This window comes from Triturus cristatus, chromosome 12, assembly GCF_964204655.1.
Source record: "Triturus cristatus chromosome 12, aTriCri1.1, whole genome shotgun sequence".
Classification (NCBI taxonomy): Eukaryota; Metazoa; Chordata; class Amphibia; order Caudata; family Salamandridae; genus Triturus; species Triturus cristatus.
The window spans coordinates 141,512,117-141,538,878 of NC_140595.1; the positions used below are offsets into that span (position 1 = coordinate 141,512,117).

At 47.5% G+C, this 26,762-nt stretch overlaps 1 protein-coding gene and 1 long non-coding RNA gene across 2 annotated transcripts in view; one reads left to right on the plus strand and one right to left on the minus strand.

Moving 5' to 3' along the window:
* LOC146772914 (uncharacterized) overlaps nucleotides 1-709 on the plus strand; it is a 190,148-nt gene extending 189,439 nt beyond the window's left edge. Inside the window, exons 4-5 of the long non-coding RNA XR_014972360.1 lie at nucleotides 152-248; nucleotides 587-709. This is a non-coding gene — a long non-coding RNA (uncharacterized LOC146772914). The remainder of the gene's footprint in view (nucleotides 1-151; nucleotides 249-586) is intronic.
* Nucleotides 1-26,762, minus strand: part of LOC146772915 (semaphorin-7A-like) — a 295,594-nt gene that overhangs the window by 93,975 nt on the left and 174,857 nt on the right. The gene's annotated exons all lie outside the window — the stretch shown is intronic.

Below are 26,762 nucleotides of genomic sequence, written 5' to 3' on the forward strand. Positions count from 1 at the left end.
AGAATAGTAGATTATTATTTATTATTTTGTGATTATAACTGATTGTAGTTATGTCTCTTGCTCTTTTTTTCCTTCCCTTTACTACTTTCCTCCACTCCCCCCCCCCTTTTTCTCATGTTTATTCCTTTTTTCTCTTTTCTTGACTGTACAGCTGATAGAATCTTACACTGGACCCTTGCTTATTCTTCACAAGGATTACATTGATCCGTAAGGACTTTGCAATTTATGAATTACATCATCAATCTATGGTAGGTGAGGTTCTCTCTCCCGTTGCCCCCTCTTCTCGTTCTCCTTGTCTTACCCTCTTCCCTTTTGCAAATTTGTCTGGACAACCATTAGAACCAATATGTCGCTCGGGCTACCCCAAGCGAATGATCTATGTTATATTAAATTACAATGTTCAATAGGATTGAATATCCCCCATATTGGAACTATCTTCCATACACTTTAGTAAAAATGTCGTTCTGTCTTGTTGTTGCTTTTAGGTTGTTTATATTTATGTATTCAGTGTTTTTATAAATGTATATTTGTATATTGGTGTATATATGTTATTTATATGTATATATCTTTGTTCATTGATTGACAGCCCTGAAGAAGTCCTGTTACAGGACGAAACGCGTCGGCTGGACTGTTCACTAAATCACACTGATGGATTGATTAAATGTTTTGGAATTTCTATTTAAATGAAAATTAAAAATGTTTACAATAAGTGATCTCTGAAGAAAATTGTTATTTACAAAGGACTTTTTTATTCTTATATTGTATATGTGGTGCACCTTTGGGTTTTTTGTTATATACTCTGATTCCTACGGGAATAGGCATTGTTGCAGTGGGTGCCACAGAGTGTGCACACGTCTTTCCCAAATATATAGGGCTTTGATAGGGAGAGTGATACAGGGTTAGGTGCTGGCTTAGTGAAGGTTCCACTGTGAGTGTTTTGTTCTCCAAGTAGAGAGCAAGTAGTAGAGAGAGTAGTAGAGAGTAATAGAGTAGTAGAGAGTAAGTAGTAGAGAGTAGTGGAGAGAGCGAGTAGTAGAGAGTGAGTAGTGGAGAGTGAGTAGTAGAGAGTAGAAGAGAGCGAGTAGTAGAGAGTGTGGAGTAGAGAGTGAGTAGTAGAGTTAATAGTAGAGAGTGAGTAGTAGAGAGAGAGTAGTAGAGAGTGAGTAGTAGAGTGAGTAGTAGAGAGTGAGTAGTAGAGAGAGTAGTAGAGAGTGAGTAGTAGAGTAGTAGAGAGTGAGTGGTAGAGAGTAGTAGAGAGTAGTAGAGAGAGAGTAGTAGAGAGTGAGTAGTAGAGAGTAGTAGAGAGTGAGTAGTAGAGAGTGAGTAGTAGCATGAGTAGTAGAGAGTGAGAAGTAGAGAGAGTAAGAGAGAGTAGTAGAGAGTGAGTAGTAGAGTGAGTAGTAGAGAGTAGTTGAGAGCGAGTAGTAGAGAGTGAATATTGGAGAGTGAGCAGTAGAGAGTAGTAGAAAGTGAGTAGTAGAGAGTAGTAGAGAGTGAGTAGTAGAGAGAGAGTAGTACAGAGAGAGTAGTACAGAGTGAGTAGTACAGAGTAGTAGAGTGAGTAGTAGATAGTGAGTAGTAGAGTAGTAGAGAGTGAGTGGTAGAGAGTAGTAGAGTGAGTAGTAGAGAATAGTAGAGAGTGAGTAGTAGAGAGAGTAGTAGAGAGTAGTAGAGTAGTAGAGAGTGAATAGTAGAGAGTGAGTAGTAGAGAGCAAGTAGTAGAGAGAGTAGTAGAGAGTAGTAGAGTAGTAGAGAGTAAGTAGTAGAGAGTAGTAGAGAGCGAGTAGTAGAGAGTGAGTAGTGGAGAGTGAGTAGTAGAGAGTAGAAGAGAGCGAGTAGTAGAGAGTGTGGAGTAGAGAGTGAGTAGTAGAGTTAATAGTAGAGAGTGAGTAGTAGAGAGAGAGTAGTAGAGAGTGAGTAGTAAAGTGAGTAGTAGAGAGTGAGTAGTAGAGAGAGTAGTAGAGAGTGAGTAGTAGAGTAGTAGAGAGTGAGTGGTAGAGAGTAGTAGAGAGTAGTAGAGAGAGAGTAGTAGAGAGTGAGTAGTAGAGAGTAGTAGAGAGTGAGTAGTAGAGAGTAGTAGAGAGTGAGTAGTAGAGAGTGAGTAGTAGAAAGAGAGAGTAGTAGAGAGTGAGTAGTAGAGTAGTAGAGAGTGAGTGGTAGAGAGTGGTAGAGTGAGTAGTAGAGAATAGTAGAGAGTGAGTAGTAGAGAGAGTAGTAGAGAGTGAGAAGTAGAGAGAGTAAGAGAGAGTAGTAGAGTAGTAGAGAGTGAGTAGTAGAGTGAGTAGTAGAGAGTAGTTGAGAGCGAGTAGTAGAGAGTGAATATTGGAGAGTGAGCAGTAGAGAGTAGTAGAAAGTGAGTAGTAGAGAGTAGTAGAGAGTGAGTAGTAGAGAGAGAGTAGTACAGAGAGAGTAGTACAGAGTGAGTAGTACAGAGTAGTAGAGTGAGTAGTAGAGAGTGAGTAGTAGAGTAGTAGAGAGTGAGTGGTAGAGAGTAGTTGAGTGAGTAGTAGAGAATAGTAGAGAGTGAGTAGTAGAGAGAGTAGTAGAGAGTGAATAGTAGAGAGTGAGTAGTAGAGAGCAAATAGTAGAGAGAGTAGTAGAGTAGTAGAGAGTAAGTAGTAGAGAGTAGTGGAGAGAGCGAGTAGTAGAGAGTGAGTAGTGGAGAGTGAGTAGTAGAGAGTAGAAGAGAGCGAGTAGTAGAGAGTGTGGAGTAGAGAGTGAGTAGTAGAGTTAATAGTAGAGAGTGAGTAGTGGAGAGAGAGTAGTAGAGAGTGAGTAGTAGAGTGAGTAGTAGAGAGTGAGTAGTAGAGAGAGTAGTAGAGAGTGAGTAGTAGAGTAGTAGAGAGTGAGTGGTAGAGAGTAGTAGAGAGTAGTAGAGAGAGAGTAGTAGAGAGTGAGTAGTAGAGAGTAGTAGAGAGTGAGTAGTAGAGAGTGAGTAGTAGCGTGAGTAGTAGAGAGTGAGTAGTAGTGAGTAGTAGAGAGTAGTAGAGAGTGAGTAGTAGAGAGTAGTAGAGAGTGAGTAGTAGAGAGTGAGTAGTAGAGAGTGAGTAGTAGAGAGTAGTAGAGAGTGAGTAGTAGAGTGAGTAGTAGAGAGTAGTAGAGAGTGAGTAGTAGAATGAGTATTAGAGTGTAGTAGAGAGCGAGTAGTAGAGAGCAAGTAGTAGAGAGTGAGTAGTAGAGAGTAGTAGAGAGTGAGTTTTAGAGAGTGAGTAGTAGAGTGAGTAGTAGAGAGTGAGTAGTAGAGAGTAGTAGAGAGTGAGTAGTAGAGAGTAGTAGAGAGTGAGTAGTAGAGAGTAGTGGAGTAGTAGAGAGTGAGTAGTAGAGAGTAGTAGAGAGTGAGTAGTAGAGTGAGTAGTGGAGAGTAGTAGAGAGTGAGTAGTAGAATGAGCACTAGAGTGTAGCAGAGAGCGAGTAGTAGAGAGCAAGTAGTAGAGAGTGAGTAGTAGAGAGAGAGTAGTAGAGAGTGAGTAGTAGAGTAGTAGAGAGTGAGTGGTAGAGAGTAGTAGAGAGTGAGTAGTAGAGAGTGAGTAGTAGAGTAGTAGAGAGTGAGTAGTAGCGTGAGTAGTAGAGAGTGAGTAGTAGAGAGTAGTAGAGAGTAGTAGAGAGAGTAGTAGAGAGTGAGTAGTAGAGAGTAGTAGAGAGTGAGTAGTAGAGAGTAGTGGAGTAGTAGAGCATGAGTAGTAGAGAGCAGTAGAGAGTGAGTAGTAGAGTGAGTAGTAGAGAGTAGTAGAGAGTGAGTAGTAGAATGAGTACTAGAGTATAGTAGAGAGCGAGTAGTAAAGAGCAAGTAGTAGAGAGTGAGTAGTAGAGAGTAGTAGAGAGTGAGTAGTAGAGAGCGAGTAGTAGAGTGAGTAGTAGAGAGTGAGTAGTAGAGAGTAGTAGAGAGTGTAGAGAGTAGTAGAGAGAGTAGTAGAGAGTGAGTAGTAGAGAGTGATTAGTAGAGAGTGGGTAGTAGAGAGTGAGTAGTAGAGAGTAGTAGAGAGTGAGTAGTAGAGAGTGAGTAGTAGAGAGTAGTGGAGTAGTAGAGAGTGAGTAGTAGAGAGTAGTAGAGAGTGAGTAGTAGAGTGAGTAGTAGAGAGTGAGTAGTAGAATGAGTACTAGAGAGTAGTAGAGAGAGAGTAGTAGAGAGCAAGTAGTAGAGAGTGTGTAGTAGAGAGTAGTAGAGAGTGAGTAGTAGAGAGAGTAGTAGAGAGTAAGAAGTAGAGAGAGTAAGAGAGAGTCGTAGAGTAGTAGAGAGTGAGTAGTAGAGAGTAGTTGAGAGTGAGTAGTAGAGAGTGAGTAGTAGAGAGTAGTAGAGAGTGAGGAGTAGAGAGAGAGTAGTAGAGAGAGAGTAGTACAGAGCTGTTGGAGGGAGGACCACCGGGGAGTCGGAGGGACTACTCCGGCACCTTCCTACCGCCAAATTATAGCCGAGCGCCGCTGAGAAGCCTCCTAGGAGAGGTCCTTCTCCTATAATCGTACTAGGCCCAGTAACACCACCACACAGGACTCCGTATCAGTTGCTTAACTTGGTTCTTTATATATCAAAAAGGAGCACGTTCAATATGTACAGTGGGATCGAGAGATCCAGCAAGGGTGTCAATGTCTTTGAGGGAGTAGGGTAGCGGGACAGTCTTAGTACCAACCAGGTACTGGAGGGCTCTGCGCCAGACCTTGGATGCTGGTCTCAGAGCGGCTCGGACGTGGGGAGCCGCGACGGCGTCAGCAGGGCTTGGGTGGTAGTTCCGCTTGGGTCGAGCCGCGACACAGTCAGCAGGGCTCCGGTGGTAGGTCCGCTTCGGTTGAGCCGCGACGAGGTCAGCTGGGCTCTGATGGTCGGTTACAACAAGGTCGGGCCGTGACGGCGTCAGCAGGACCCCAAGGTTCGTGAAGGTCTTGTAAGCACGAGGGAGCCGCGACGTCGTCAGCAGGGCTCAGCAGGTAGTTTCAGGAAGAGTCTCTTCTCCGTAGGGTCAGCCGCGATCCGATCAGCAGGGCTCTTGACTCCAGGATACAACTGACTTCTTGTTGTCGGGTCGCCCCAGATATAGGTCTCGAGCCCTTTGATGTCCGGACCCTTGCGCCCAGGAGGGCGGAGAGGCCGGGTAGGGTGCGGCCAGACGCCCAGCAGGAGAGGCGCCAGGCCCCAGAGAGCTGTGGGGCGGTCGCACCTAGGTGTGGAAGGACGGTTGGGGGTCCCATCGATACTGCCCTCCGCCGGGAGTGGGAAGGGCTCACGTGGTATCCCCCTGGCCAGGGGTGGGCGCCTCGATGTCGGGCCTCGCTGGGACCGAGGCCGGGTAGAGCAGGGTCACCGAGGTGGTCACGTGGGGTGACGTGTAATCCAAGATGGAGGGGCCCCGAGGTGCATGGGACCTCGTGCAGCTGAGCGAGAGGGAACAGGACCACGCCACGAGGCCGGCTCCAACACGCGTCCCCCCCAGCTGAAGGCAGGGAGAGTCACCCATCTTCTTGGGGGTTCTCCTCGCCGAGGCAGAAGAACCTGGACAGGCCGTCAGCGTTGGCGTGGTCGTTGCCGGGCCGGTGTTCCACGGTGAAGTCCATCCCTTGCAACGAGATGGACCATTGCAACAGCTTGGGGTTCTCGCCCCGCATTTGCATAAGCCACCGCAAGGGCCGGTGGTCAGTCTGGACCCTGAAGTGGGTGCCGAACAGGTAGGGCCGGAGTTTCTTGAGAGCCCATACCACAGCGAAGGCCTCCCGCTCGATGGTGCTCCACCTCTGTTCTCGTGGCAGCAGTCGGCGGCTGATAAAGGCCACAGGTTGGTCGAGGCCCTCGGCGTCCATCTGGGAGAGGACCGCCCCGACCCCGTACTCGGATGCGTCGGTCTGCACCACAAATTCCTTGCTGTAGTCAGGGGCCTGTAGCACAGGGGCAGCACACATGGCCGCCTTGAGGGCTTCAAAAGCGGTCTGGCAGCGGGGCGTCCAGTGCACCACCTTGGGCTGTTTCTTGGAAGTAAGCTCCGTAAGGGGGCCCACAATGCTGCCATAATCTTTAATGAATCGCCGGTAGTAGCCTGTAAGGCCTAAGAAGGCCCGGACAGCGGTCTGGGTTGCTGGTGGCTCCCACGCCTGGATGGCGCCGACCTTCAACTGGAGGGGCGCTACCTGGCCACTCCCCACCTGGTGGCCCAGATAGGTCACAGATCCCTGACCGATCTGGCATTTGCTGGCCTTAATTGTGAGCCCGGCCCTTTGGAGAGCGGCCAGGACCTTGCCGAGGTGTCCCAAGTGTGCGGCCCAATGGTCGCTGAAGACTGCAATGTCGTCGAGGTAGGCCACGCTGAAGGATTCTAGCCCGGCCAGGACCTTGTTTACCAGCCGCTGAAAGGTTGCTGGAGCGTTCTTCATACCGAAGGGCATTACCCGAAAGTGGTAGTGCCCATCGGGGGTGGAAAAGGCGGATCGTTCCTGGGCGCCGGGAGTGAGCTTGATCTGCCAGTACCCAGCGGTGAGATCAAAGGTGCTTAGGTAGCGGGCGGCCCCTAAGCGATCGATCAGCTCGTCTGCCCGGGGCAGGGGGTGGGCGTCGGTCTTGGTGACTGCGTTCAGGCCCCGGTAGTCTACACAGAATCGGAGTTCCGGAGAAGTACCGGGGGCGGCGGCCTTCGGCACCAAGACCACCGGGCTGGCCCACGGGCTGTCGGAGGGCTCAATGACTCCGAGGGCGAGCATCTTGGTGACCTCGGTCTGTATGCAGGCCCGGACTCGGTCAGGTACTCTGTATGCGCGATGTCGCACAGGGGTGCTGTCCCCGGTATCCACGTCGTGTACGCACCAGGGGGTAACCCCGGGCTTGAGAGAGAAGAGGGCAGCGAAGGGTTGCAGCAGCTTCCGGCAGTCATGGCGCTGTTCGGGGGTCAGTGTGTCGGTGAGGCGGACTCCCTCCAAGGAACCGTCTTGGCCCGAGGACCCCAGGAGGTCGGGCAGGGGCTCGGAGTCGCTTTCGCCCCCATCATCAGTAGCCAGCAGCAGGCTTAGATCAGTTCGGGCAAAGTGGGGCTTGAGCCGGTTGGCGTGCAGGACCCGGAGGGGGTTCCTCGGGGACTCCATGTCGATTAGGTAGGTGACGGGGCTCTTCCTCTCAACCACATTGAAGGGCCCGGTCCACTTGTCCTGCAGGGCGCAGGGGTCCACGGGTGACATGACCCAGACTTGCTGGCCTGGCTCGAACTCGATGGTCGAGGCGTTTGCGTCATACCAGCGCTTCATGTCTTCTTGGCTGGCTTCGAGGTTGGCTTCTGCTAGGGCCCGGAACTTCCGAGTCTGGTTCCGCAGCGTCAGGAGGTACAGGTAGACGTCGGGAGGGGCATCTTGGACTTGCGCCTCCCAGCCCTCCTTGACCAGGCTGAGGGGCCCTCGGACGGGGTGCCCATACAAGAGTTCGAAGGGGCTGAAGCCCAGGGATTTCTGCGGTACCTCTCGATAAGCGAACAGGAGGCAGGGCAGCAGGACATCCCACCTCCTCCGCAGGGGCTCTTCCAGACCCTGGATCATCCCTTTCAAGGTTCTGTTGAACCGCTCGACCAGTCCGTTCCCCTGGGCGTGGTAAGGGGTAGTGAATCTGTAGGTGACCCCACATTGTTGCCAGAGAGATTTCATGTACTTCGAAATAAAGTTCGTACCCCTGTCGCTCACCACTTCTCGGGGGAACCCCACCCTGGAGAAGATGCCCATCAGGGCCCGGCCCACCACTGGAGCTGTCACAGTGCGGAGTGGGATGGCCTCCGGGTATCGGGTGGCGTGGTCGACCAGTTCCAGGATGAAGCGGTGTCCTAGGGCGGTTTGGGGGTCGAGGGGCCCCACGATGTCGATCCCCACTTGTTCGAACGGGGTGTGGACGGCTGGAAATGGCTGGAGGGGGGCTTTAACTCGACCCCCAGTCTTCCCGCTAGCCTGGCAGGTCTGGCAGGACCGGCAGTGGTGGTCCACGTCTCTCCTCATCCGGGGCCAATAGAAATGGGTCACTAGACGGCTGTAAGTCTTGTCCCGCCCGAGGTGTCCGGCGAGAGGCACGTCATGTGCCAGGTTCAGGAGGAACTCCCGGAACCGGAGGGGAACCACCAACACCCGGCCGGCTCCCAGCTCGGCGACTTTCTGCTCGCTGTATAGTAAGTCCTTGTCCCAATAGACCCAGGGAGTTCCAGTGGGGTCCCCCGAGGCCTGGGCGGCCGCTTGCTGTCGGGCCCCCTCGAGGGACGGGCAGGCCTTCTGTTCCTGCTGGAACTGTTCGCGGGTGGGGCCCCCATCGTGGCGCCACTGAGCCAGCTCGGGGATCTCGCTGAGGGAGGCGGCCTGGTCGGGAGACAGTTCGCACGGCTCGGCCTCATCGTCGGGTTCCTCCGTGCCGGAGGAGGGGGATAGTTCTGGGCCCGTAGGCTTGTCGGTGGCCGCGGCAGCGGCGGGTTGGGCGGTCATGGACCGGGTGGTGGCGCAGGCCCACTCAGGCAGCCCTAGCATCCCCAGATGCTCTCGGCGCTCCACCTGGGCCCAGGGGGAGCTCTCTAGGTCATTCCCCAGGAGGCAGTCCACGGGGGCGTCGTCGCGGACAGTCACTTTTAGGGTGCCGGACACTCCTCCCCACTCGAAGGGGATCCTGGCCATCCGGCACATGCTTTCGGTATTGTCCGCGGTCCGGACTGGGCATAGGACATGTGGCAGGATTTGTTCGGGGGTCACCAGGTGGCAGCGGACAGCGGTCACGCTAGCCCCAGTGTCCCGGAGGGCTTCGGCACGTCGGCCATTGATGGTGACCCACTGCTGGTACCTCTGTGTGTTGCTTGGGATGGCCGCTCGGGGCACCATTTCTCGGGAGCCCAGAGAGATGAGCGACATGGCAGCTGGTTCCCACTCGGGGGACCCGTCCTCGTGGTTTTCCTCCTCTTCTTCTCCTTCCCCCAGGGCAGTGGCGGCTATTTGTCGGGGAGGGGGCCCAGCGGGCCCGTTTTGTCGGTTCACGGGGCAGGCCGGGTCGCTCGCATAGTGGCCGGTCTGCTGGCAGCCGAAGCAGGTCACTGGTGGTCGGGGTCCCGGTCGGGCGATGGGGGTCCCCCTTCGGCCCAGGGTCGGGGACGTGTGCTTGGCGGCTTGGCCTCGTGGCGGGCTTCTGGGTGGTCCAGCCGGGAAGTCTCGGCTGCGGTGGGACCCCCCTCCTCCGCCCCGCTGGCGAGGGGGTCCCGTGGTACTCCGTTGGTAGTCCCCCACGGGGTTCTGGGGGACCCTTGTGTTGACCCATTGGTCGGCTTCGGCGGCGAGCTTCCGGGGCTCGGTCAACTTACTGTCCAGGAGGTGTTGCCTTAGTTCTACAAAGCAGTTGTTGGCGAGGTGCTCCCAGACAATGAGGTCGAACAGTTCATTGTACGAGGTGACCTTGCTCCTTTTTATCCACCCTTCCAAAGCCCGGCTGAAGAAGTCCACGTACTCGACCCAGGTGGTACCGGGGAGCTTCTTGCAGTCCAGGAAGCGCTGCCGGTACATCTCGGCCGATAGCCCGTAGCGGGTGAGTAGGGCTTCCTTCATGTGATCGTAGGAGGTCATCACTGCGTCGGGGAGTTGCAGCAGGGTATCACGGCCCTCGCTGAGGAACCTCCCCCATAGGCCGGCACCCCAATCCTTCCGGGGTACCCGATGGGAGGTCATGGCTACCTCGTAGGCTCGGAACCACTGCTGGATGTCGTCGTTCTTGTAGTACTCTTTGACGACATCCTTGGGGATATGAACCTTTGGCTCGGTCAGTGGTAGGGCGTCCCGGCCCCCGGGGGTGCTGGTCTCCCCCGTTTTGGATTTCAGTTCGAGTTCTTTGAGGCTCCTCTCGTGCTCGAGGGTTAGCCGTCTCTCTTCGAGCTCCCGATGCCGTTTCTTTTCCTCGATTTCCTCTTGCAGCCGTAGTTGCTCCAGGGCTATTTTCTTCTCCGCTAGCTGGAGCTCACCGTCCAGCCGGAGTCGTGCGAGGTCCATTTCGTGTGCCCGGACCCTCTCCCGTTCTCGTATTTCTTCGTGGGACAGGCGGGCTTCGGGGATGCCTGGCCCCCCATCTGTCGGGGTTGTGATCGGCAGGTTTTCGCCCCGGGCCGAGGTCCCTTCGGTGTGGGGTGGAGTGGCCTCGGTTTCGGCCCAGGCTTTCAGGGCTTTCTGCATTTCCTCCTTGGTGCCCAATCCCGTGGTTGGGATCCCTTTGTCTTTGCAGAATTGTTTTAGTTCTTTGTGGGAATATTCTTCCAGTTTTTCCAGCTGGAAGGTTGCGGCCACGGTTGCTTCTTGGCCGTCCATGGTTCCCTTCTTCTTTTCCGTCTGGTTAGGTGGTGGGTGCGTTACTTGCTTTGTACGATTGCGTCTGGCTCGGATCCCGTCGCTGGCCACCAAATGTTGGAGGGAGGACCACCGGGGAGTTGGAGGGACTACTCCGGCACCTTCCTACCGCCAAGTTATAGCCGAGCGCCGCTGAGAAGCCTCCTGGGAGGTATAATCGTACTAGGCCCAGTAACACCACCACACAGGACTCCGTATCAGTTGCTTAACTTGGTTCTTTATATATCAAAAAGGAGCACGTTCAATATGTACAGTGGGATCGAGAGATCCAGCAAGGGTGTCAATGTCTTTGAGGGAGTAGGGTAGCGGGACAGTCTTAGTACCAACCAGGTACTGGAGGGCTCTGCGCCAGACCTTGGATGCTGGTCTCAGAGCGGCTCGGACGTGGGGAGCCGCGACGGCATCAGCAGGGCTCGGGTGGTAGTTCCGCTTGGGTCGAGCCGCGACACAGTCAGCAGGGCTCCGGTGGTAGGTCCGCTTCGGTCGAGCCGCGACGAGGTCAGCTGGGCTCTGATGGTCGGTTACAACAAGGTCGGGCCGCGACGGCGTCAGCAGGGCCCCAAGGTTCGTGAAGGTCTTGTAAGCACGAGGGAGCCGCGATGTCGTCAGCAGGGCTCAGCAGGTAGTTTCAGGAAGAGTCTCTTCTCCGTAGGGTCAGCCGCGATCCGATCAGCAGGGCTCTTGACTCCAGGATACAACTGACTTCTTGTTGTCGGGTCGCCCCAGATATAGGTCTCGAGCCCTTTGATGTCCGGACCCTTGCGCCCAGGAGGGCGGAGAGGCCGGGTAGGGTGCGGCCAGACGCCCAGCAGGAGAGGCGCCAGGCCCCAGAGAGCTGTGGGGCGGTCGCACCTAGGTGTGGAAGGACGGTTGGGGGTCCCATCGATACTGCCCTCCGCCGGGAGTGGGAAGGGCTCACGTGGTATCCCCCGGGCCAGGGGTGGGCGCCTCGATGTCGGGCCTCGCTGGGACCGAGGCCGGGTAGAGCAGGGTCACCGAGGTGGTCACGTGGGGTGACGTGTAATCCAAGATGGAGGGGCCCGAGGTGCATGGGACCTCGTGCAGCTGAGCGAGAGGGAACAGGACCACGCCACGAGGCCGGCTCCAACAAGAGCGAGTAGTAGAGAGTAGTAGAGAGTGAGTAGTAGAGAGAGAGTAGTAGAGAGAGAGTAGTACAGAGCGAGTAGTACAGAGCGAGTAGTACAGAGTAGTAGAGTGAGTAGTTGAGAGTGAGTAGTAGAAAGAGAGAGTAGTAGAGAGTGAGTAGTAGAGTAGTAGAGAGTGAGTGGTAGAGAGTAGTAGAGTGAGTAGTAGAGAATAGTAGAGTGAGTAGTAGAGAGAGTAGTAGAGAGTGAGAAGTAGAGAGAGTAAGAGAGAGTAGTAGAGTAGTAGAGAGTGAGTAGTAGAGTGAGTAGTAGAGAGTAGTTGAGAGCGAGTAGTAGAGAGTGAATAGTGGAGAGTGAGCAGTAGAGAGTAGTAGAAAGTGAGTAGTAGAGAGTGAGTAGTAGAGCGAGAGTAGTACAGAGAGAGTAGAACAGAGAGAGTAGTACAGAGAAAGTAGTACAGAGTGAGTAGTACAGAGTAGTAGAGTGAGTAGTAGAGAGTGAGTAGTAGAGTAGTAGAGAGTGAGTGGTAGAGAGTAGTAGAGTGAGTAGTAGAGAATAGTAGAGAGTGAGTAGTAGAGAGAGTAGTAGAGTAGTAGAGAGTGAATAGTAGAGAGTGAGTAGTTGAGAGCAAGTAGTAGAGAGAGTAGTAGAGAGTAAGTAGTAGAGAGTAGTAGAGAGCGAGTAGTAGAGAGTGAGTAATAGAGACTGATTAGTAGAGAGTGGGTAGTAGAGAGCGAGTAGTAGAGAGTAGTAGAGAGTGAGTCGTAGAGAGTGAGTAGTAGAGAGTAGTGGAGTAGTAGAGAGTGATGTAGTAGAGAGTAGTAGAGAGTGAGTAGTAGAGTGAGTAGTAGAGAGTAGTAGAGAGTGAGTAGTAGAATGAGTACTAGAGAGCAAGTAGTAGAGAGTGTGTAGTAGAGAGTAGTAGAGAGTGAGTAGTAGAGAGAGTAGTAGAGAGTGATAAGTAGAGAGAGTAAGAGAGTCATAGAGTAGTAGAGAGTGAGTAGTAGAGAGTAGTTGAGAGCGAGTAGTAGAGAGTGAATAGTGGAGAGTGAGCAGTAGAGAGTAGTAGATAATGAGTAGTAGAGAGTGAGTAGTAGAGAGTAGTAGAGAGTGAGTAGTAGAGAGGGAGTAGTAGAGAGAGAGTAGTACAGAGCGAGTAGTATGGAGTAGTAGAGTGAGTAGTAGAGAGTGAGTAGTAGAAAGAGAGAGTAGTAGAGAGTGAGTAGTAGAGTAGTAGAGAGTGAGTGGTAGAGAGTAGTAGAGTGAGTAGTAGAGAATAGTAGAAAGTGAGTAGTAGAGAGAGTAGTAGAGAGTGAGAAGTAGAGAGAGTAAGAGAGAGTAGTAGAGTAGTAGAGAGTGAGTAGTAGAGTGAGTAGTAGAGAGTAGTTGAGAGCGAGTAGTAGAGAGTGAAAATTGGAGAGTGAGCAGTAGAGAGTAGTAGAAAGTGAGTAGTAGAGAGTAGTAGAGAGTGAGTAGTAGAGAGAGAGTAGTACAGAGAGAGTAGTACAGAGTGAGTAGTACAGAGTAGTAGAGTGAGTAGTAGAGAGTGAGTAGTAGAGTAGTAGAGAGTGAGTGGTAGAGAGTAGTAGAGTGAGTAGTAGAGAGAGTAGTAGAGAGTAGTAGAGTAGTAGAGAGTGAATAGTAGAGAGTGAGTAGTAGAGAGCAAGTAGTAGAGAGAGTAGTAGAGAGTAGTAGAGTAGTAGAGAGTAAGTAGTAGAGAGTAGTAGAGAGCGAGTAGTAGAGAGTGAGTAGTGGAGAGTGAGTAGTAGAGAGTAGAAGAGAGCGAGTAGTAGAGAGTGTGGAGTAGAGAGTGAGTAGTAGAGTTAATAGTAGAGAGTGAGTAGTAGAGAGAGAGTAGTAGAGAGTGAGTAGTAGAGTGAGTAGTAGAGAGTGAGTAGTAGAGAGAGTAGTAGAGAGTGAGTAGTAGAGTAGTAGAGAGTGAGTGGTAGAGAGTAGTAGAGAGTAGTAGAGAGAGAGTAGTAGAGAGTGAGTAGTAGAGAGTAGTAGAGAGTGATTAGTAGAGAGTGAGTAGTAGCGTGAGTAGCAGAGAGTGAGTAGTAGTGAGTAGTAGAGAGTAGTAGAGAGAGTAGTAGAGAGTGAGTAGTAGAGAGTAGTAGAGAGTGAGTAGTAGAGAGTAGTAGAGAGTGAGTAGTAGAGAGTGAGTAGTAGAAAGAGAGAGTAGTAGAGAGTGAGTAATAGAGAATAGTAGAGAGTGAGTAGTAGAGAGAGTAGTAGAGAGTGAAAAGTAGAGAGAGTAAGAGAGAGTAGTAGAGTAGTAGAGAGTGAGTAGTAGAGTGAGTAGTAGAGAGTAGTTGAGAGGGAGTAGTAGAGAGTGAATATTGGAGAGTGAGCAGTAGAGAGTAGTAGAAAGTGAGTAGTAGAGAGTAGTAGAGAGTGAGTAGTAGAGAGAGAGTAGTAGAGAGAGAGTAGTACAGAGTGAGTAGTACAGAGTAGTAGAGTGAGTAGTAGAGAGTGAGTAGTAGAGTAGTAGAGAGTGAGTGGTAGAGAGTAGTAGAGTGAGTAGTAGAGAATAGTAGAGAGTGAGTAGTAGAGAGAGTAGTAGAGAGTAGTAGAGTAGTAGAGAGTAAGTAGTAGAGAGTAGTAGAGAGCGAGTAGTAGAGAGTGAGTAGTGGAGAGTGAGTAGTAGAGAGTAGAAGAGAGCGAGTAGTAGAGAGTGTGGAGTAGAGAGTGAGTAGTAGAGTTAATAGTAGAGAGTGAGTAGTAGAGAGTGAGTAGTAGAGTGAGTAGTAGAGAGTGAGTAGTAGAGAGAGTAGTAGAGAGTGAGTAGTAGAGTAGTAGAGAGTGAGTGGTAGAGAGTAGTAGAGAGTAGTAGAGAGAGAGTAGTAGAGAGTGAGTAGTAGAGAGTGAGTAGTAGCATGAGTAGTAGAGAGTAAGTAGTAGTGAGTAGTAGAGAGTAGTAGAGAGAGTAGTAGAGAGTGAGTAGTGGAGAGTAGTAGAGAGTGAGTAGTAGAGAGTAGTGGAGTAGTAGAGAGTGAGTAATAGAGAGTAGTAGAGAGTGAGTAGTAGAGTGAGTAGTAGAGAGTAGTAGAGAGTGAGTAGTAGAATGAGTACTAGAGTGTAGTAGAGAGCGAGTAGTAGAGAGCAAGAAGTAGAGAGTGAGTAGTAGAGAGTAGTAGAGAGTGAGTAGTAGAGTGAGTAGTAGAGAGTGAGTAGTAGAGAGAGAGTAGTACAGAGAGAGTAGTACAGAGTGAGTAGTACAGAGTAGTAGAGTGAGTAGTAGAGAGTGAGTAGTAGAGTAGTAGAGAGTGAGTGGTAGAGAGTAGTAGAGTGAGTAGTAGAGAATAGTAGAGGGTGAGTAGTAGAGAGAGAGTAGTACAGAGAGAGTAGTACAGAGTGAGTAGTACAGAGTAGTAGAGTGAGTAGTAGAGAGTGAGTAGTAGAGTAGTAGAGAGTGAGTGGTAGAGAGTAGTAGAGTGAGTAGTAGAGAATAGTAGAGAGTGAGTAGTAGAGAGAGTAGTAGAGAGTAGTAGAGTAGTAGAGAGTAAGTAGTAGAGAGTAGTAGAGAGCGAGTAGTAGAGAGTGAGTAGTGGAGAGTGAGTAGTAGAGAGTAGAAGAGAGCGAGTAGTAGAGAGTGTGGAGTAGAGAGTGAGTAGTAGAGTTAATAGTAGAGAGTGAGTAGTAGAGAGAGAGTAGTAGAGAGTGAGTAGTAGAGTGAGTAGTAGAGAGTGAGTAGTAGAGAGAGTAGTAGAGAGTGAGTAGTAGAGTAGTAGAGAGTGAGTGGTAGAGAGTAGTAGAGAGTAGTAGAGAGAGAGTAGTAGAGAGTGAGTAGTAGAGAGTGAGTAGTAGAGAGTGAGTAGTAGCGTGAGTAGTAGAGAGTAAGTAGTAGTGAGTAGTAGAGAGTAGTAGAGAGAGTAGTAGAGAGTGAGTAGTGGAGAGTAGTAGAGAGTGAGTAGTAGAGAGTAGTGGAGTAGTAGAGAGTGAGTAATAGAGAGTAGTAGAGAGTGAGTAGTAGAGTGAGTAGTAGAGAGTAGTAGAGAGTGAGTAGTAGAATGAGTACTAGAGTGTAGTAGAGAGCGAGTAGTAGAGAGCAAGAAGTAGAGAGTGAGAAGTAGAGAGTAGTAGAGAGTGAGTAGTAGAGTGAGTAGTAGAGAGTGAGTAGTAGAGAGAGAGTAGTACAGAGAGAGTAGTACAGAGTGAGTAGTACAGAGTAGTAGAGTGAGTAGTAGAGAGTGAGTAGTAGAGTAGTAGAGAGTGAGTGGTAGAGAGTAGTAGAGTGAGTAGTAGAGAATAGTAGAGGGTGAGTAGTAGAGAGAGTAGTAGAGTAGTAGAGAGTGAATAGTAGAGAGTGAGTAGTAGAGAGCAAGTAGTAGAGAGAGTAGTAGAGTAGTAGAGAGTAAGTAGTAGAGAGTAGTAGAGAGCGAGTAGTAGAGAGTGAGTAGTGGAGAGTGAGTAGTAGAGAGTAGAAGAGAGCGAGTAGTAGAGAGTGTGGAGTAGAGAGTGAGTAGTAGAGTGAATAGTAGAGAGTGAGTAGTAGAGAGAGAGTAGTAGAGAGTGAGTAGTAGAGTGAGTAGTAGAGAGTGAGTAGTAGAGAGAGAGTAGTAGAGAGTGAGTAGTAGAGTAGTAGAGAGTGAGTGGTAGAGAGTAGTAGAGAGTAGTAGAGAGAGAGTAGTAGAGAGTGAGTAGTAGAGTAGTAGAGAGTGAGTAGTAGCGTGAGTAGTAGAGAGTGAGTAGTAGAGAGTAGTAGAGAGAGTAGTAGAGAGTTAGTAGTAGAGAGTAGTAGAGAGTGAGTAGTAGAGAGTAGTGGAGTAGTAGAGCATGAGTAGTAGAGAGTGTTTAGTAGAGTGAGTAGTAGAGAGTAGTTTAGAGCGAGTAGTAGAGAGTGAATAGTGGAGAGTGAGCAGTAGAGAGTAGTAGAAAGTGAGTAGTAGAGAGTAGTAGAGAGTGAGTAGTAGAGAGAGAGTAGTACAAAGAGAGTAGAACAGAGAGAGTAGTACAGAAAAAGTAGTACAGAGTCAGTAGTACAGAGTAGTAGAGTGAGTAGTAGAGAGTGAGTAGTAGAGTAGTAGAGAGTGAGTGGTAGAGAGTAGTAGAGTGAGTAGTAGAGAATAGTAGAGAGTGAGTAGTAGAGAGAGTAGTAGAGTAGTAGAGAGTGAATAGTAGAGAGTGAGTAGTAGAGAGCAAGTAGTAGAGAGAGTAGTAGAGAGTAGTAGAGTAGTAGAGAGTAAGTAGTAGAGAGTAGTAGAGAGCGAGTAGTAGAGAGTGAGTAATAGAGACTGATTAGTAGAGAGTGGGTAGTAGAGAGCGAGTAGTAGAGATCAGTAGAGAGTGAGTAGTAGAGAGTGAGTAGTAGAGAGTAGTGGAGTAGTAGAGAGTGATGTAGTAGAGAGTAGTAGAGAGTGAGTAGTAGAGTGAGTAGTAGAGAGTAGTAGAGAGTGAGTAGTAGAATGAGTACTAGAGAGCAAGTAGTAGAGAGTGTGTAGTAGAGAGTAGTAGAGAGTGAGTAGTAGAGAGAGTAGTAGAGAGTGATAAGTAGAGAGAGTAAGAGAGAGTCATAGAGTAGTAGAGAGTGAGTAGTAGAGAGTAGTTGAGAGCGAGTAGTAGAGAGTGAATAGTGGAGAGTGAGCAGTAGAGAGTAGTAGAGAATGAGTAGTAGAGAGTGAGTAGTAGAGAGTAGTAGAGAGTGAGTAGTAGAGAGGGAGTAGTAGAGAGAGAGTAGTACAGAGCGAGTAGTATAGAGTAGTAGAGTGAGTAGTAGAGAGTGAGTAGTAGAAAGAGAGAGTAGTAGAGTGTGAGTAGTAGAGTAGTAGAGAGTGAGTGGTAGAGAGTAGTAGAGTGAGTAGTAGAGAATAGTAGAGAATGAGTAGTAGAGAGAGTAGTAGAGAGAGAGAAGTAGAGAGAGTAAGAGAGAGTAATAGAGTAGTAGAGAGTGAGTAGTAGAGTGAGTAGTAGAGAGTAGTTGAGAGCGAGTAGTAGAGAGTAAATAGTGGAGAGTGAGCAGTAGAGAGTAGTAGAAAGTGAGTAGTAGAGAGTAGTAGAGAGTGAGTAGTAGAGAGAGAGAGTAGTACAGAGAGAGTAGTACAGAGTGAGTAGTACAGAGTAGTAGAGTGAGTAGTAGAGAGTGAGTAGTAGAGTAGTAGAGAGTGAGTGGTAGAAAGTAGTAGAGTGAGTAGTAGAGAATAGTAGAGAGTGAGTAGTAGAGAGAGTAGTAGAGAGTAGTAGAGTAGTAGAGAGTGAATAGTAGAGAGTGAGTAGTAGAGAGCAAGTAGTAGAGAGAGTAGTAGAGAGTAGTAGAGTAGTAGAGAGTAAGTAGTAGAGAGTAGTAGAGAGCGAGTAGTAGAGAGTGAGTAGTGGAGAGTGAGTAGTAGAGAGTAGAAGAGAGCAAGTAGTAGAGAGTGTGGAGTAGAGAGTGAGTAGTAGAGAGAGAGTAGTAGAGAGTGAGTAGTAGAGTGAGTAGTAGAGAGTGAGTAGTAGAGAGAGTAGTAGAGGGTGAGTAGTAGAGTAGTAGAGTAGTAGAGAGTGAGTGGTAGAGAGTAGTAGAGAGAGAGTAGTAGAGAGTGAGTAGTAGAGAGTAGTAGAGAGTGAGTATTAGAGAGTGAGTAGTAGCGTGAGTAGTAGAGAGTGAGTAGTAGCGAGTAGTAGAGAGTAGGAGGGAGAGTAGTAGAGAGTGAGTAGTAGAGAGTAGTAGAGAGTGAGTAGTAGAGAGTAGTAGAGAGTGAGTAGTAGAGAGTAGTGGAGTAGTAGAGAGTGAGTAGTAGAGAGTAGTAGAGAGTGTTTAGTAGAGTGAGTAGTAGAGAGTAGTTTAGAGCGAGTAGTAGAGAGTGAATAGTGGAGAGTGAGCAGTAGAGAGTAGTAGAAAGTGAGTAGTAGAGAGTAGTAGAGAGTGAGTAGTAGAGAGAGAGTAGTACAAAGAGAGTAGAACAGAGAGAGTAGTACAGAAAAAGTAGTACAGAGTCAGTAGTACAGAGTAGTAGAGTGAGTAGTAGAGAGTGAGTAGTAGAGTAGTAGAGAGTGAGTGGTAGAGAGTAGTAGAGTGAGTAGTAGAGAATAGTAGAGAGTGAGTAGTAGAGAGAGTAGTAGAGTAGTAGAGAGTGAATAGTAGAGAGTGAGTAGTAGAGAGCAAGTAGTAGAGAGAGTAGTAGAGAGTAGTAGAGTAGTAGAGAGTAAGTAGTAGAGAGTAGTAGAGAGCGAGTAGTAGAGAGTGAGTAATAGAGACTGATTAGTAGAGAGTGGGTAGTAGAGAGCGAGTAGTAGAGATCAGTAGAGAGTGAGTAGTAGAGAGTGAGTAGTAGAGAGTAGTGGAGTAGTAGAGAGTGATGTAGTAGAGAGTAGTAGAGAGTGAGTAGTAGAGTGAGTAGTAGAGAGTAGTAGAGAGTGAGTAGTAGAATGAGTACTAGAGAGCAAGTAGTAGAGAGTGTGTAGTAGAGAGTAGTAGAGAGTGAGTAGTAGAGAGAGTAGTAGAGAGTGATAAGTAGAGAGAGTAAGAGAGAGTCATAGAGTAGTAGAGAGTGAGTAGTAGAGAGTAGTTGAGAGCGAGTAGTAGAGAGTGAATAGTGGAGAGTGAGCAGTAGAGAGTAGTAGAGAATGAGTAGTAGAGAGTGAGTAGTAGAGAGTAGTAGAGAGTGAGTAGTAGAGAGGGAGTAGTAGAGAGAGAGTAGTACAGAGCGAGTAGTATAGAGTAGTAGAGTGAGTAGTAGAGAGTGAGTAGTAGAAAGAGAGAGTAGAAGAGTGTGAGTAGTAGAGTAGTAGAGAGTGAGTGGTAGAGAGTAGTAGAGTGAGTAGTAGAGAATAGTAGAGAATGAGTAGTAGAGAGAGTAGTAGAGAGAGAGAAGTAGAGAGAGTAAGAGAGAGTAATAGAGTAGTAGAGAGTGAGTAGTAGAGTGAGTAGTAGAGAGTAGTTGAGAGCGAGTAGTAGAGAGTAAATAGTGGAGAGTGAGCAGTAGAGAGTAGTAGAAAGTGAGTAGTAGAGAGTAGTAGAGAGTGAGTAGTAGAGAGAGAGAGTAGTACAGAGAGAGTAGTACAGAGTGAGTAGTACAGAGTAGTAGAGTGAGTAGTAGAGAGTGAGTAGTAGAGTAGTAGAGAGTGAGTGGTAGAAAGTAGTAGAGTGAGTAGTAGAGAATAGTAGAGAGTGAGTAGTAGAGAGAGTAGTAGAGAGTAGTAGAGTAGTAGAGAGTGAATAGTAGAGAGTGAGTAGTAGAGAGCAAGTAGTAGAGAGAGTAGTAGAGAGTAGTAGAGTAGTAGAGAGTAAGTAGTAGAGAGTAGTAGAGAGCGAGTAGTAGAGAGTGAGTAGTGGAGAGTGAGTAGTAGAGAGTAGAAGAGAGCAAGTAGTAGAGAGTGTGGAGTAGAGAGTGAGTAGTAGAGAGAGAGTAGTAGAGAGTGAGTAGTAGAGTGAGTAGTAGAGAGTGAGTAGTAGAGAGAGTAGTAGAGGGTGAGTAGTAGAGTAGTAGAGTAGTAGAGAGTGAGTGGTAGAGAGTAGTAGAGAGAGAGTAGTAGAGAGTGAGTAGTAGAGAGTAGTAGAGAGTGAGTATTAGAGAGTGAGTAGTAGCGTGAGTAGTAGAGAGTGAGTAGTAGCGAGTAGTAGAGAGTAGGAGGGAGAGTAGTAGAGAGTGAGTAGTAGAGAGTAGTAGAGAGTGAGTAGTAGAGAGTAGTAGAGAGTGAGTAGTAGAGAGTAGTGGAGTAGTAGAGAGTGAGTAGTAGAGAGTAGTAGAGAGTGAGTAGTAGAGTGAGTAGTAGAGAGTAGTAGAGAGTGAGTAGTAGAATGAGTACTAGAGTGTAGTAGAGAGCGAGTAGTAGAGAGCAAGTAGTAGAGAGTGAGTAGTATTAAGTAGTAGAGAGTGAGTAGTAGAGAGTGAGTAGTAGAGTGAGTAGTAGAGAGTGAGTAGTAGAGAGAGAGTAGTACAGAGAGAGTAGTACAGAGTGAGTAGTACAGAGTAGTAGAGTGAGTAGTAGAGAGTGAGTAGTATAGTAGTAGAGAGTGAGTGGTAGAGAGTAGTAGAGTGAGTAGTAGAGAATAGTAGAGAGTGAGTAGTAGAGAGAGTAGTAGAGAGTAGTAGAGTAGTAGAGAGTAAGTAGTAGAGAGTAGTAGAGAGCGAGTAGTAGAGAGTGAGTAGTGGAGAGTGAGTAGTAGAGAGTAGAAGAGAGCGAGTAATAGAGAGTGTGGAGTAGAGAGTGAGTAGTAGAGTGAATAGTAGAGAGTGAGTAGTAGAGAGAGAGTAGTAGAGAGTGAGTAGTAGAGTGAGTAGTAGAGAGTGAGTAGTAGAGAGAGAGTAGTAGAGAGTGAGTAGTAGAGTAGGAGAGAGTGAGTGGTAGAGAGTAGTAGAGAGAGAGTAGTAGAGAGTGAGTAGTAGAGTAGTAGAGAGTGAGTAGTAGCGTGAGTAGTAGAGAGTGAGTAGTAGAGAGTAGTAGAGAGTAGTAGAGAGAGTAGTAGAGAGTGAGTAGTAGAGAGTAGAAGAGAGTGAGTAGTAGAGAGTAGTGGAGTAGTAGAGCATGAGTAGTAGAGTAGTAGAGAGTGAGTAGTAGAGTGAGTAGTAGAGAGTAGTAGAGAGTGAGTAGTAGAATGAGTACTAGAGTGTAGTAGAGAGCGAGTAGTAAAGAGCAAGTAGTAGAGAGTGAGTAGTAGAGAGTAGTAGAGAGTGAGTAGTAGAGAGCGAGTAGTAGAGTGAGTAGTAGAGACTGAGTAGTAAAGAGTAGTAGAGAGTAGTAGAGAGTGACTAGTAGAGAGTAGTAGAGAAAGTAGTAGAGAGTGAGTAGTAGAGAGTGATTAGTAGAGAGTGGGTAGTAGAGAGTGAGTAGTAGAGAGTAGTAGAGAGTGAGTAGTAGAGAGTGAGTAGTAGAGAGTAGTGGAGTAGTAGAGAGTAGTAGAGAGTGAGTAGTAGAGTGAGTAGTAGAGAGTGAGTAGTAGAATGAGTACTAGAGAGTAGTAGAGAGAGAGTAGTAGAGAGCAAGTAGTAGAGAGTGTGTAGTAGAGAGTAGTAGAGAGTGAGTAGTAGAGAGAGTAGTAGAGAGTAAGAAGTAGAGAAAGTAAGAGAGAGTCGTAGAGTAGTAGAGTGAGTAGTAGAGAGTAGTTGAGAGTGAGTAGTAGAGAGTGAGTAGTAGAGAGTAGTAGAGAGTGAGTAGTAGAGAGAGAGTAGTAGAGAGAGAGTAGTACAGAGCGAGTAGTAGAGAGCAGTAGAGAGTGAGTAGTAGAGAGAGAGTAGTAGAGAGAGTAGTACAGAGCGAGTAGTACAGAGCGAGTAGTACAGAGTAGTAGAGTGAGTAGTTGAGAGTGAGTAATAGAAAGAGAGAGTAGTAGAGAGTGAGTAGTAGAGTAGTAGAGAGTGAGTGGTAGAGAGTAGTAGAGTGAGTAGTAGAGAATAGTAGAGTGAGTAGTAGAGAGAGTAGTAGAGAGTGAGAAGTAGAGAGAGTAAGAGAGAGTAGTAGAGTAGTAGAGAGTGAGTAGTAGAGTGAGTAGTAGAGTGTAGTTGAGAGCGAGTAGTAGAGAGTGAATAGTGGAGACTGAGCAGTAGAGAGTAGTAGAAAGTGAGTAGTAGAGAGTAGTAGAGAGTGAGTAGTAGAGAGAGAGTAGTACAGAGAGAGTAGAACAGAGAGAGTAGTACAGAGAAAGTAGTACAGAGTGAGTAGTACAGAGTAGTAGAGTGAGTAGCAGAGAGTGAGTAGTAGAGTAGTAGAGAGTGAGTGGTGGAGAGTAGTAGAGTGAGTAGTAGAGAATAGTAGAGTGAGTAGTAGAGAGAGTAGTAGAGAGTGAGAAGTAGAGAGAGTAAGAGAGAGTAGTAGAGTAGTAGAGAGTGAGTAGTAGAGTGAGTAGTAGAGAGTAGTTGTGAGCGAGTAGTAGAGAGTGAATAGTGGAGACTGAGCAGTAGAGAGTAGTAGAAAGTGAGTAGTAGAGAGTAGTAGAGAGTGAGTAGTAGAGAGAGAGTAGTACAGAGAGAGTAGAACAGAGAGAGTAGTACAGAGAAAGTAGTACAGAGTGAGTAGTACAGAGTAGTAGAGTGAGTAGCAGAGAGTGAGTAGTAGAGTAGTAGAGAGTGAGTGGTAGAGAGTAGTAGAGTGAGTAGTAGAGAATAGTAGAGAGTGAGTAGTAGAGAGAGTAGTAGAGAGTGACTAGCAGAGAGTGAGTAGTAGAGAGCAAGTAGTAGAGAGAGTAGTAGAGAGTAGTAGAGTAGTAGAGAGTAAGTAGTAGAGAGTAGTAGAGAGCGAGTAGTAGAGAGTGAGTAGTGGAGAGTGAGTAGTAGAGAGTAGAAGAGAGCGAGTAGTAGAGAGTGTGTAGTAGAGAGTGAGTAGTAGAGTGAGTAGTAGAGAGTGAGTAGTAGAGTGAGTAGTAGAGAGTGAGTAGTAGAGAGAGAGTAGTAGAGAGTGAGTAGTAGAGTAGTAGAGAGTGAGTGGTAGAGAGCAGTAAAGAGTAGTAGAGAGAGAGTAGTAGAGAGTGAGTAGTAGAGAGTAGTAGAGACTGAGTAGTAGAGAGTGAGGAGTAGCGTGAGTAGTAGAGAATGAGTAGTAGAGAGTAGTAGAGAGTAGTAGAGAGAGTAGTAGAGAGTGAGTAGTAGAGAGTAGTAGAGAGTGAGTAGTAGAGAGTAGTGGAGTAGTAGAGAGTGAGTAGTAGAGAGTAGTAGAGAGTGAGTAGAAGAGTGAGTAGTAGAGAGTGAGTAGTAGAATGAGTACTAGAGTGTAGTAGAGAGCGAGTAGTAGAGAGCAAGTAGTAGAGAGTGAGTAGTAGAGAGTAGTAGAGAGTGAGTAGTAGAGAGAGTAGTAGAGAGTGAGAAGTAGAGAGAGTAAGAGAGAGTAGTAGAGTAGTAGAGAGTGAGTAGTAGACTGAGTAGTAGAGAGTAGTTGAGAGCGAGTAGTAGAGATTGAATAGTGGAGAGTGAGCAGTAGAGTAGTAGAGAGTGAGTAGTAGAGAGTGAGTAGTAGAGAGTGAGTAGTAGAGAGAGAGTAGTAGAGAGAGAATAGTACAGAGTGAGTAGTACAGAGTAGTAGAGTGAGTAGTAGAGAGTGAGTAGTAGAGAGAGAGTAGTAGAGAGTGAGTAGTGGAGTAGTAGAGAGTTAGTGGTAGAGAGTAATAGAGTGAGTAGTAGAGAATAGTAGAGTGAGTAGTAGAGAGAGTAGTAGAGAGTGAGAAGTAGAGAGAGTAAGAGAGAGTAGTAGAGTAGTAGAGAGTGAGTAGTAGAGTGAGTAGTAGAGAGTAGTTGAGAGCGAGTAGTAGAGAGTGAATAGTGGAGAGTGAGCAGTAGAGAGTAGTAGAAAGTGAGTAGTAGAGAGTGAGTAGTAGAGAGTAGTAGAGAGTGAGTAGAGACTAGTAGAGAGTGAGTAGTAGAGAGTAGTAGAGAGTGAGTAGTAGCGTGAGTAGTAGAGAGTGAGTAGTAGTGAGTAGTAGAGAGTAGTAGAGAGAGTAGTAGAGAGTGAGTAGTAGAGAGTAGTAGAGAGTGAGTAGTAGAGAGTAGTGGAGTAGTAGAGAGTGAGTAGTAGAGAGTAGTAGAGAGTGAGTAGTAGAGAGTAGTAGAGAGTGAGTAGTAGAATGAGTACTAGAGTGTAGTAGAGAGCGAGTAGTAGAGAGCAAGTAGTAGAGAGTGAGTAGTAGAGAGTAGTAGAGAGTGAGTAGTAGAGAGTGAGTAGTAGAGTGAGTAGTAGAGAGTGAGTAGTAGAGAGAGAGTAGTACAGAGAGAGTAGTACAGAGTTAGTAGTACAGAGTAGTAGAGTGAGTAGTAGAGAGTGAGTAGTAGAGTAGTAGAGAGTGAGTGGTAGAGAGTAGTAGAGTGAGTAGTAGAGAATAGTAGAGAGTGAGTAGTAGAGAGAGTAGTAGAGTAGTAGAGAGTGAATAGTAGAGAGTGAGTAGTAGAGAGCAAGTAGTAGAGAGAGTAGTAGAGAGTAGTAGAGTAGTAGAGAGTAAGTAGTAGAGAGTAGTAGAGAGCGAGTAGTAGAGAGTGAGTAGTGGAGAGTGAGTAGTAGAGAGTAGAAGAGAGCGAGTAGTAGAGAGTGTGGAGTAGAGTGTGAGCAGTAGAGTGAATAGTAGAGAGTGAGTAGTAGAGAGAGAGTAGTAGAGAGTGAGTAGTAGAGTGAGTAGTAGAGAGTGAGTAGTAGAGAGAGAGTAGTAGAGAGTGAGTAGTAGAGTAGTAGAGAGTGAGTGGTAGAGAGTAGTAGAGAGTAGTAGAGAGAGAGTAGTAGAGAGTGAGTAGTAGAGTAGTAGAGAGTGAGTAGTAGCGTGAGTAGTAGAGCGTGAGTAGTAGAGAGTAGTAGAGAGTAGTAGAGAGAGTAGTAGAGAGTGAGTAGTAGAGAGTAGTAGAGAGTGAGTAGTAGAGAGTAGTGGAGTAGTAGAGCATGAGTAGTAGAGAGTAGTAGAGAGCGAGTAGTAGAGTGAGTAGTAGAGAGTAGTAGAGAGTGAGTAGTAGAATGAGTACTAGAGTGTAGTAGAGAGCGAGTAGTAAAGAGCAAGTAGTAGAGAGTGAGTAGTAGAGAGTAGTAGAGAGTGAGTAGTAGAGAGCGAGTAATAGAGTGAGTAGTAGAGAGTAGTAGAGAGTAGTAGAGAGTGACTAGTAGAGAGTAGTAGAGAGAGTAGTAGAGAGTGAGTAGTAGAGAGTGATTAGTAGAGAGTGTGAAGTAGAGAGAGTAAGAGAGAGTAGTAGAGTAGTAGAGAGTGAGTAGTAGAGTGAGTAGTAGAGAGTAGTTGAGAGCGAGTAGTAGAGAGTGAATAGTGGAGAGTGAGCAGTAGAGAGTAGTAGAAAGTGAGTAGTAGAGAGTGAGTAGTAGAGAGTAGTAGAGAGAGAGAGTAGTACAGTGTGAGTAGTACAAAGTAGTAGAGTGAGTAGTAGAGAGTGAGTAGTAGAGAGTGAGTAGTAGAGTAGTAGAGAGTGAGTAGTAGAGAGTAGTAGAGTGAGTAGTAGAGAATAGTAGAGAGTTCGTAGTAGAGAGTAGTAGCGTAGTAGAGAGTGAATAGTAGAGAGTTCGTAGTAGAGAGTAAGTAGTAGAGAGAGTAGTAGAGCGTAGTAGAGTAGTAGAGAGTAAGTAGTAGAGAGTGAGTAGTAGAGAGTAGTAGAGAGTAAGTAGTGGAGAGTGAGTAGTAGGGAATAGAAGAGAGCGAGTAGTAGAGAGTGTGTAGTAGAGAGTGAGTAGTAGAGTGTATAGTAGAGAGTGAGTAGTAGAGAGAGAGTAGCAGAGAGTGAGTAGTAGAGTGAGTAGTAGAGAGAGAGTAGTAGAGAGAGAGTAGTAGAGAGTAGTAGAGAGTGAGTTGTAGAGTAGTAGAGAGTGAGTGGTAGAGAGTAGTAGAGTGAGTAGTAGAGTGTAGTAGGGAGTGAGTAGTAGAGAGTTTATAGTAGAGAGTAGTAGAGAGAGTAGTAGACTGTAGTAGAGAGTGAGTAGTAGACAGTAGTAGAGAGTGAGTAGTAGAGAGTAGTAGACAGTGAGTAGTAGAGAGTAGTAGAGAGTGAGTAGTAGAGTAGTAGAGAGTGAGTGGTAGATAGTGAGTGGTAGAGAGTAGTAGAGTGAGTAGTAGAGAGTGAATAGTAGAGAGTAGTAGAGAGTGAATAGTAGAGAGGGAATAGTAGAGAGTAGTAGAACGAGAGTAGTGGAGAGTGAGTAGTAGAGAGTGAGTAGTAGAGAGAGAGTAGTAGAGAGAGAGAGAGTAGTAGAGAGAGAGAGAGTAGTAGAGAGTAGTAGAGAGTGAGTAGTAGAGTAGTAGAGAGTAGTCAGTCAGTGTCAGTCAGTGTCAGCCAGTCAGTGTCTGTCAGTCAGTGTCAGTCAGTCAGTGTCAGTCAATCAGTGTTCGTCAGTCAGTCAGTGTCAGTCAATCAGTGTCAGTCAGTGTCAGTCAGTCAGTCAGTGTCATTCAGTCAGTGTCAGTCAATCAGTGTCAGTGATTGTCAGTCAGTCAGTGTCAGTCAATCAGTGTCAGTCAGTGTCAATCAGTCAGTGTCTGTCAGTCAGTCAGTGTCAGCTAGAGCAGCTCTGCTGACCTGGTTCTCTGGCTCTAAAGCAGGTCTGCTGACCTGGTTCTCTCCCTCTAAAGCAGCTCTCCTGACCTGGTTTCTCTGGCTCTACAGCAAGTCTTCTGACCTGGTCCTCTGGCTCCAAAGCAGCTCTGCTGACCTGGTTCTCTCCCTCTAGAGCAGCTCCGGTGACCTGGTCCCCTCCCTCTAAAGCAGCTCTGCTGACCTGGTTTCTCTGGCACAACTGCAGCTCTGCTGACCTGGTTCTCTGGCTCTAGAGCAGCTCTGCTGACCTAGTTCTTAGGCTCTAGAGCAGCTCTGCTGATCTGGTTCTCTGGCTCTACAACAGCTCTGCTGACCTGGTTCTCTGGCTCTAAAGCAGCTCTGCTGACCCAGTTCTATGGCTCTAAAGCAGTTCTCCTGACCTGGTTCTCTGGCTCTAGAGGAGCTCTGCTGACCTGGTCCCTTGGCT